The 10196-nt window shown below is 37.0% G+C and overlaps 1 protein-coding gene across 5 annotated transcripts in view; it reads right to left on the bottom strand.

The window, feature by feature from the left end:
* Nucleotides 1-2728: 2728 nt before the first annotated feature.
* AKAP12 (A-kinase anchoring protein 12) overlaps nt 2729-10196 on the bottom strand; it is a 113214-nt gene continuing 105746 nt past the window's right edge. For all 5 annotated transcript variants that reach the window (XM_056818930.1, XM_007484727.3, XM_007484730.3 and 2 more), the window contains one exon: nt 2729-3837. The gene's annotated coding sequence lies outside the window, so the exon portion shown is untranslated. The remainder of the gene's footprint in view (nt 3838-10196) is intronic.

The raw sequence follows: 10196 nt of genomic DNA, 5'->3' as shown, positions 1-10196 counted from the left end.
ATCCAAGCCTGAATTCAGAAATATAAAGCTTAAAATTTAGGGAATAAACTGCCCCCAGAAAAAAAAAATTCTCTTTAGATCAAGATTCAGGGAAGACTTCCCCTAAAAAGGATTTGTTCAGCATTTTGCTGACAAGCACTGCTTTACAAATCATTAATCTCCCTGCCCTGCCCCCTTCCACATACACACCCCCCCCAAACTAATCCAAGCTTTTTATTTCCTCCCCCCCCCCCAAACTCAGGTGACTTATGTTGGAAATCTTGGAATTTGCCAGTTAAAGAACTGAAAACTAAAAGCATTTCTAAAAAAAAAATTTTTTTCTAACCCCCCCCCAAAAAAACCCCACCTTATCTACTATTGCTAAAATGAAGTGTATGGATCTAACTGGGCTCTTACTAGACCAGTGATGGCAAACCTTTTAGAGATCAAGTGCCCAAACTGCAAGCCTCACCCTGCCCATGAACTCGCCGCCACCTTACCCCAGATAGGGGAGGAAGCTCTCCCATTGGGCTGAGGGGCAGGTGATGAGAGGCATGTGTGGGGAGGGGCGAGCAACCCCCTCCAGCATGCTGCTGTACCTTTGCCAACATGGTAGCAGACCATTTCTATGCCTTAGATTCCTCATCTCAAAAACTAGACTAGATGACCTGTTCCTAACAGTCTGAGACCCTGCTCATTTTTGTTTGTTGGGGGGAAAATCTGGGGCAATTCAGAATATATTTTGGACATTTGTGTGGCCTGTGCATCTTTGTAATTGACATCACTGACAGTGAAGGAAAAGCCAGCGAGGCTGAGGTTTTTAGTTCTACTTTTAGGTAAGAAGAAACCGCATGTTAGTAATATTTTCCATTTCTAAGCAAGCTCTAGAGAAAACCACATTGAATGTGCTTGAAGCCATGATAAGCATCAGCTAAACCTTTAAAGCATCAACGTTTTATGCAAATCACTCAGGGCTTAATAGTCTTTCAGTATCTCAAGAAAATAAAAATGGGATTAGGATTTTTTTTCTCCTTTGAGGGGCTCTTTTCCACTTTGAGGAAGGAATATGGGCCTGCTCTCTGCCACTATTTTCCTGCATGCATGACTGGGGGCGTATCCTAAATCCTGCTCTGCATGCTCCCTTTTGAAACATGGGGATGAGAAACAGCTAGAGTAGCTCAGTGGTGAGTGCCAGACCTGGGTTCAAATCTGTTCTGTGACCCTAGGCAAGCCACTTAAACCGACTGGCTAGCCTACCTCATAGGGAGATACAGTGTTCTTATGTGGACAACTAGCCAGCCTAATGCAGATAGCTCTTGGTGTTACCGGAAGCTAAGCAGGACTTACTTTATACATTAATAGTGGCTTTAAAAAGGTCTAGCAAAATGGCATGTTACTGATGTTTTGCCTGCTGCAGCCGGAACGATGGCTTAGCAGATATGCACAATTTATATAAAAGCACAGCCCGTGACACAGGGGGGTTGCAACAAAAAGCAATCTCTCTTTTGCAGAACGGGTTTTGATGACTGCCCGTCCAAAGCTGGGGCAATCGGGTGGGAAAGGGTATGGTGTTTATTTCAAAACAGAAAATAGATTTTGCATGAATTGTTAGGCAATGCCATACTCATGTCTGATCAAACAAAGAGCTTCTTTGACTATTGTCTCTAAAGAGGAATACATATGTCCAATATTTCAGCCTTTGTCACGAGTTCTATGAGCTCTTGTGTTATTTGCTAATGACTTGAAATACATTGTCATTGGTATAGGAAAATTTTCAGAAATAAAGATAAAGCCCCTTCTCTCCAATTTATAGTTTTAAAGTGAGAAGTTATGGTGGCTTTCCCAGCATCAGAGGAAATATACAAGGCAGGACTGGAACCCAAATCTTCCCAACTCTGTGGCCATACCTCTATCCACTACTCCACATAGCCTCTTATAGATAATTATGTCTTCCTGAATATATTATAATCCTGAATATATTATAATCAGCATTTAGGACAAAGTATCCCGGGATGTACAGCAAAATTATATGTCTCGTTTTTCTTGAGTAGCCATGCTTGCTCACAACAGCAAAGGAAATAGCCAGTGTTAGCATTAAAAAAATGTTAATGTTAATAATAATAATGTTAAATGTTAATAAAATTTAAATTACATGATTCTTCATGAAAGATTTTTTAGGCCGAGTCTATTCAATGTACAAAAAGTTGTCTGGAAAATGGAAAGAAAAAAAAGACACACTACATAAAACAAAAAACAAAACATTATATGTGACAATTTCATTATGAAAAAGGCCTCCGCTGTTTGAAAGATCATAATCAAAATTATTGATTTTTCTAAATCTTTTTTTTTTTAACTTATGAGACTTCTCAAAAGTTCTTCCCAGAATAACCCATTTGCTTTTTAAACATTATTCAGTTCTCAAGTGAGGATGTTATTGTGCCCCACAACACTGAATAACTTTCAAGAAATCACCACCAGATGGTAGAATTGCACCAGTGACAAACAGTTCAATATGTGGCTGGTTTGCCAATGGTGAAGAGTTAAAAGAAAGAACTGCCACTTGACTTAAGTTTTAAATATCCAGTCCAGACTCGAGGAAAATGGCGCCCTTTTACAGCAGTGGTGTGATTCCCTCAAGATTCATTCAGAGCTTAGCAACTCGAGCTTACCTGATATGAATAAAACAATGACCCGAATGATTTAGAGAGTCCCAGGCTTTCTACGTTCTAATAAAACCAACAAACCTAAGTGTAAGCAAATATTTTATTTAAATCACTTGTCAAATCACAGTTTACCAAATGTATACGAACATAATGAAACACTGTTAGGACAAGTGGACATATATATGGAGAAGACATAATCTAGAATCTATCAAAAGCCACTTTCTAAAGAACTTGCCCTCTTTCATGCTGAGCGTATATGGGTATGATGGTCCAGGATACAAGAACAGTAGAATCCAAAAATTTAAGCAATGCATTCTCTTTTCAAAAACATCAAAAAAACATTTTTTTGGCTCAGTCTTTTAAGCACACTCATGTCTAAACATCCATTCTTAAATAATCAGGGAAAGGCCTAAAATCTGCAAAATTTGGAATTGTTGAGGCTTCTTGCCAGCCTCCACTAGATCTTAAAGTAAATCCATCAATAGGCTAATTTTCAATGTTCCCACAAATTTTCACTCTGTGCCCAGTGAAAAAACCCCTATTTGAGTAATAATACAAATGGGGTTACAAACACAAAGGGATGTCTAAGTAGGAATTGTACCTTTGGACCAGAAAGGTCTTTCATAGAAGCAGCAATCGGGACAGCACTTATGGTTTCTTTGTGGCTTCAAATTCCTCCATGCTTTACCACAGTTAGGTGCACTTGGCACTTCATATAATGTGATAGACACATAGGTCCACACCTTATGGAATATCTCCTTAACCAGTAAGTAAAGGAAAATATATACAATAAAAACGGAACAAGGTTTATTTAAGATATACATATAAATACATAAAGAATTACACTCCAGTTTTGGAAGTATTTTAAACTAATATTTGAAATATAAGGAACTAAATGTTTCCAGCTCCTCTTGAGGTTCAGAATTAAGGTCATTAAATCAGAAACATCACATGTTATCAAGTGGGAAAAAAAAGAAAGAAATTTATCTCAAAAAGAGGAAATGTTAACATCCAAACATAAAAAAATGATGAGTATAGCTCCTGATTTCTCAGGGTTGTCAGTGGCTCTCTTGGAATGGCTTCAGGTAGTGAGACCTAATCTTCTGTTCTCACAGTTCAGGAACAAATTAGTCTTGAGTCCAATCAGCAGCAGCCTTCATTTTCTTACATGGTCTTCTTCACATTCTGAATTGACCTGCAGAGAATAAAAATTAAAAGAGAAATAGCATGAGTATATTTTTTTTCTTTGTACTACGAAAGTAGCTAGGTGGATAGAGTCAGGCAGTCCTGGGTTTGAATTGGGCTTCAGATACTTCCTAGTTATGTGAACCTGGAAAAGTCACCCAAATACCTCAATAATTCTAACATGGAGAGTAAGGGGAGAGAGGGTGGGTGGCAAGGAAGCTCTAGCAGGCTTATATAAGGGTTTATAACCATAAAAATACTAAGACAATGAAACAAAATGGAAAAAGTAAATATCTAGAGATTCTTAAATCCTAGTGTACAGAACAGCTGACATTTAAATGGAACTTGTCTAGTTTACATTGCACTATTTTGTGTCCTTTGGACATTATCATAACCCTCTATTATGAGTACACATAACTGAGCATGGCTAAAGGAAATACTTTGGTCTATATTGCAATATTCTGAATAGGAGACTCCTTGCTGGAAGAGTCTCTAAAGCAGTATTTTGGTTTACCTGATCAACTCTTGAATTCTCTAAATTTTCAATTAACTAAAAAGATGTGATCTCCTAAAGAATACTGTTTGCTAAAACCTGCCTAATTCCATTCTTATACCCTCAGAAAAGATGACTTTGATATGTATTTACCATCTTCTACTGATTTTGAGAAGCGAATAGGTATAAGGAATAAGGGGGTAATTTTATCTTTTACCACTTTTTACCTGTCAAAGTACAGTTCATTATTTTTCCCAAAAATATTGAGTTATTTTGCCCCCTTTTTCAAATATGATCCCATAAGGCTGGGTGTCATCTCCAGCATGGCCCCATGTAAAAACATTGGAGATATTAGGTACAGCTGATCTTTTTCACTTTGGTTTTCCTCACTACTATTTTATTGTCCTATGCAGCAAATAAGAGATTATGATAACTGAGTACAAATGGAGACAGATCGAAAGATCTTCTTAGATCTGTTCTATAATTTATCTGTATTTCAAGATAACTGGAAAGGAGGACCAGAGTCTGATGATCTCGTTTAGTTGAAACTCATTTTCTCCTTATAAGACTTCTTGCTAATCAAAGACATAGTCTATTAAATCTTCTAAAATCTTCCTCCATTAAGATTTTATATCCTACTATATACTACTACATATATAGTATGCATACTATATACATATACACTATATACTACATATTATCATGCTAGATTTGTATATTCTTAACTGTTGTATATATTTTCAATCTAGCTGTTGTATCTCTCCTCTTGGCAAGATTTTTGACTGTTGGATGCTTAAAACAATTTTTGGGAGATGACTTGTTATCAGTGGAACTTATGAGTAAATTTGTCCACTTGTTTCATGAAGTAAAATATAAACAGCTTGAGAGTAAATAATTTCCTTCCTTCTCCAACCCACTCCCATGTTTTTTCAGCACCTAAAATATAATAGGTGCTTAATAATTGGTTGCTGAACTGAATAGATTTAGCATCAACTGTTCATCTAAATTTTAAGTCATTTTGGATCTTAATAAACATCATCTAATTTTTATTTTCTCTTACTTTCCAACTGATTTGATATTTACTTTATCCAATCAATTGCATTTTTTTTTTGGTATTCAGGGCTTTTAACAAACCTGCTAACTGTTCTCCTTGAAAAATCTATCCAATCCAGTAAGTGTTAGAAAGATGTTAGGCTTTTGTATATTCAATAAGCTTTTTTAGTCATTTTATTTCCTAGTTGTAGAACCCTGATTCCCAACATTTTTTAATTCTCCTTTTTCCTATGTCCCCCTCTATAGAAACTTCACTAAAGAAATCACAGTACTTGATTTGCTTTGGAAGGTCTTCACTGAATTTCTCTACCTTCCCATGTGCAAGGAGATGTCCTTTCTGGAAAAAAAAGGGGGGGCACAAGGGGGAAGCACTATTCCCATAAGATATTCCTAAAGAGTCCATCAAATAGTTATTTTTGCCTTTGGGAGCATATTAAACCAACTCCACATCCCTTTACTGGCCTATTCTTTCAGCTTCCACTTTCTTATATCATTCAGAGAATGTAAATACTGATATGATTCAGCACCAATAAGGGTCAACATCTAAAAGATAAAATAAATCTTAGCACTGCAACTTCTGCCTATATCCCCCACCATTCTTAAGAAGTAGAAGGAGACCACCAAGAAAATTGTCTATTCTTTAGCTCTGCCTCTCCACTAAACCTACTTCAAATAAACTGGACAAACAAGAATGTCTTGAATTTAACAACTTTTTTTGTTGTTTCGGTAAGCTTTTTATTATTAATAATTTATCTTTCCTGATATTGTAAACTTGTGTTCAGACCATTTGGAGTAGTAAAAACAAAGCATGAACCTAATTTTCTTTTGACCTGTGGCTATAAGAACTGAAATTTATTTCTTGATAGCAAATATCTAATGATACACAGATAAGAAAGGAGATAGAATTTTCAGGTTGCCCTACTCTGATTCTCTCTAGCTTATCAATTTAGTTTGTATTATATTGTAATGTGAAATATGGCAAGAGAACTAAGCATAATACTCCAATCTAGCACAGAATACATAAGAACTATAATCTCCTTAATTCCTGAGAGATGAGTTATATATGACTCTCTTAATATAGACAAAGATTATTCTGATGTGATTCATTACCGACATCCAATAAAATCACTGAATATTTTTCAGACATTTTAACCATCAATATCTCTATATATTTCAGTATGTTGTGACTTCACATATAAATATCCCTATGAATTAATTCATTGCAAAGTTCTAGTATGCAGAGATCTTTTGGATCCTGTTATTCAATTCCAAGTGACTAAAATAAAGCAATGCAGGAGGAGGCAACTAGGTGAATCAGTGGATTAACAGCCAGACCTAGAGATGAAAGGTTCTAGGTTCAAATCCTTAAAAATACTTGCTGTGTGATCCTTGGGCAAATCACTTAACCTCCACTGCCTGGCCCTTACCATTCTTGCCTAAGAACCAATATTGGTTCCAAAATAAAAGGCATGAGTTAAAAAAAACAAACACAAAAGCAGGAACTTTGGGAACTCCACAGGAGAATTTGCACAGTGTGATGCTGCCTTCCCCGCTTCCCTCTCTCTGCAAATTTTAAAACTTAAAGTCCAGAAAGTAATTTGCACAAAGTCATGCAGATTCTCTAAATCCAAATCCAGTATTCGTTCCACTGAAAGACAATGCCTCCCCTTTTTCCCCTCAATCTAAATTTAGGGAGCAGTTATCTTAGGGCAACGATGATCGTACTCCTGACTTCCTTATTTATATCCTAAGTATCTGTTGGGTAGGACAAAACTTATGGGTGGAGATAGGGGAAGGCAACACAGAATTAACAAGGCAAATGTTTCAAACCAGGTCCTATCTCCACCAAACCCCTTACCTCCTATCTCTACACTTGGAGTGAATATTTGTTCCAAACTAAAGAGGAAAATCAAGCATCCCAGAAGTTCCCTAGCCAAAGTCCTGAAAATCACTTTTATATGCTTCTTTCACAGAAAATACCAGATCACTTCACCTAGGGGCCAAGTTAACAAAAACATACCCAGGACAACTTCCTAGCGCATAACAGTGTAGGCTAGGGAATGAGGGGAGTCAACACAGTCTACAATTAACTATCCTGGCCCACAAAAACAGCCAAACCTCAAAAAGAATAGATTGATGTCAACTTGGAGCAAAATTTATTTGTGCCTGACCCTGTGCTGTTTTACATTTTAGCAACAACTTGGATGAAGGTAGGGATGTTATGCCTATGAAATTTTCAGAAACCCAAACCTAGGAACAATGATTACACAACCAATGACCAAGTCAGGATATCAAAAAATTATCAACAGCCTAGAAAATCAGGATACATCTAATTATATTAATATGGATGACTTACACTGGCACAAGTATCCCAACACAGGTGGGAGTCATAGCTGGAGCAAAGTTTAACTGAAAACCCTTTACAATGGGGAGAGGGGGAAGGGTGGCAGGCGCAGGCCTGGCAAAGGAACAATGCCCTAGCCGCCCTAGCCATAACAGGGATTGAGTGAGAGAATTGCCTAATACAAGCCTGAGTACCTTTAAGAGGTGTATAGTGTGAAAAATAGACTTGAATACAGGACTACAATCCCCATGAGCCTTTGCTCCACTTCCCCAGAATGCCTTGTAATCTCACCTGGGCCGAGATCGAGAAGGGATTTAAACGGAGGAAAAGGCTTTTGAGGGTCTTTTGGACTTCCGTTTTGGAGCAGAGGCGTCTCTTCCATGATGTGAGGTTATTTTGCCTAGGCCTCTGGCCTAGGCACATGTTTCTTACTTGTATATTCTTAATCTTTAACCTTTAATAAACCTCTAAAAAATATAATACTCCTTGCAGAGAGAAACTAATTTCTACCTGCCTCAGTCTCCCCATCTCCCCTAAATTTTAATCTTTACAGTTGGCGACCACGAAATGAAAAAAAGAACTTTCAGTCTTCTGATTTCTTTTCTGATCTTAAATTCAGTTTTAATATCTAGTACCTAGAAAAAAAAATTTTTTTTTGAGCCATATCCCTCTGGCCAAGGTTTTCTACCCTCGCAAAGCTGCTACAGGCTCCGGACCTGCCCCGCCGCTGCCTGCCTATTTCTGCGCCCCAGACCCATGAGCGTGACCCCAGCCGGCTCATCACCCAGATCCTTGGAGCAGATCTCTCAGGACTCATTGCGACCAGCTGGTAACAGTATTGGCCACGTGGGCGGAGGGGAGAGACCAGAGGGAAAGGAGACCGGGTAATTTTCCCTTAGGCTAAGCCTCCACGTGGCTGGGGGTATTGGCCACAGGGGTATCAGAGGGGGGAAAGAGAGAAAAGACTAGAGAGAAGAAACAGACTTTTCAAACGGAAACCTAAAAAGCAATGGGCTGTTTAAAACGATTTTTTACTCTTCTGGCAATTTCATTGATTTTGCCTGCCTATCTGGGAGCAGACTCAGCCCAAAGATTCAACTTTAACTTTGGGGAGGAAAATGGGTGGCCCAGCAAACTGGAAGCCAGGCCCAGAGCCCGGAGGTTTCTAGTTAAAATCTGGCCTCCGATACTCCCCAGCTATGGGGCCCTGGACGGATCCCTTGAACTCCGTAGCCTAGCCTTTACTACTCTACCTTCGGACAATAGACATTTAAATGGATAATTAAAAACAAACAAACAAACAAAAAAAAACCCAAGGAACTTTGAAGAGACTAAAGGCTATATTCTAAGGCATTTCAGACTCCAATGGTTTATAAAAAAATCTCTGTATTCTATTGCATTGTTTTGTTTAAGATATAACTTTGTGATTTTAAGTTCATATATTACTGGATTCAATATTATTCTGCTTGAACTGAAGGTTGATTGAATTTATTTTGAATGTACTGAGTTTTAAAATTCTGTTGTTTTTCCCCTATAACTGTGTTGAACAAATATTATTGTGAATAAGCCCATATATGAAAAAACAGCTTTTTTCTATTTTGCTGAGGATAGATGGACTTCAGAACTGGTTATAATCGTATTAACAACCTTTGGAATTTTAATGTGCTAAATACCTCAAATGATTTTATTTTAAGGGTTTTTTAAATATGATTTTTGGAATTTTTTTTTAACAATCTGGTTATTTTTGCCTGCCCCTACCACGAGGTAAGGCCCATTCTAGTAGCTGAAGTGAAATGTATTTTATAAACCCCAACCTTCCCACATGTGAATGGAAGTTGGGCAGTTAATTTCAGGGCATTTGTACCCTTAAAAAGCCTCCAAAAGGAGCACCCCTTTATTTATGCTCTTCAGCTCACTACTTTATTTGCACCAGAATGATATCTAGATTTCTTGATTATGTTCTTAATCCAAGATGAGTTTTACTTTGTTTAAAAAAAAAAATATGTTTAAATACCAAGGTTGAAAGATTGCTACGTTTGTAAAGATTGTGACAAATGTCCATCAATTCATAGGTTTTAAAAATGTCATACAGCAACTTATGTGAAATATGAAAGTGTGTTTGTTTGCTATTGTAATTAATTGGGCTATTGAGAATTTTGGGGATTTTGATATCTACATATTTGTACTACTGTATTTTTAAAAATGAAAAATTGTTAACCTTGTTCAATTCATTTGCCTTCTACTCACAGTGATCATGGCCAGATACAAAGAGGAAATGGATCTCATTTTTTGGTGAGAAAGCCTTGTATTTTATATTTTCTTAGCTGACACAGAGTGTCAATGATTATAAGCTATATTTTTGAATTTTTTAAAGCTCTTTTATTATTATAATTTTCTTGCTTGTGCAATATACTTTTTCAGTTTTTTTAAATTATTTTTTCTCTCCTTTTTATATTTGAAGCACATGTCACCAGTATTA

This window comes from Monodelphis domestica, chromosome 2 (assembly GCF_027887165.1).
Source record: "Monodelphis domestica isolate mMonDom1 chromosome 2, mMonDom1.pri, whole genome shotgun sequence".
Taxonomy (NCBI): Eukaryota; Metazoa; Chordata; class Mammalia; order Didelphimorphia; family Didelphidae; genus Monodelphis; species Monodelphis domestica.
Note: the sequence above shows the minus strand (reverse complement) of the source record. Positions and strands in the feature narration are given on the sequence as shown.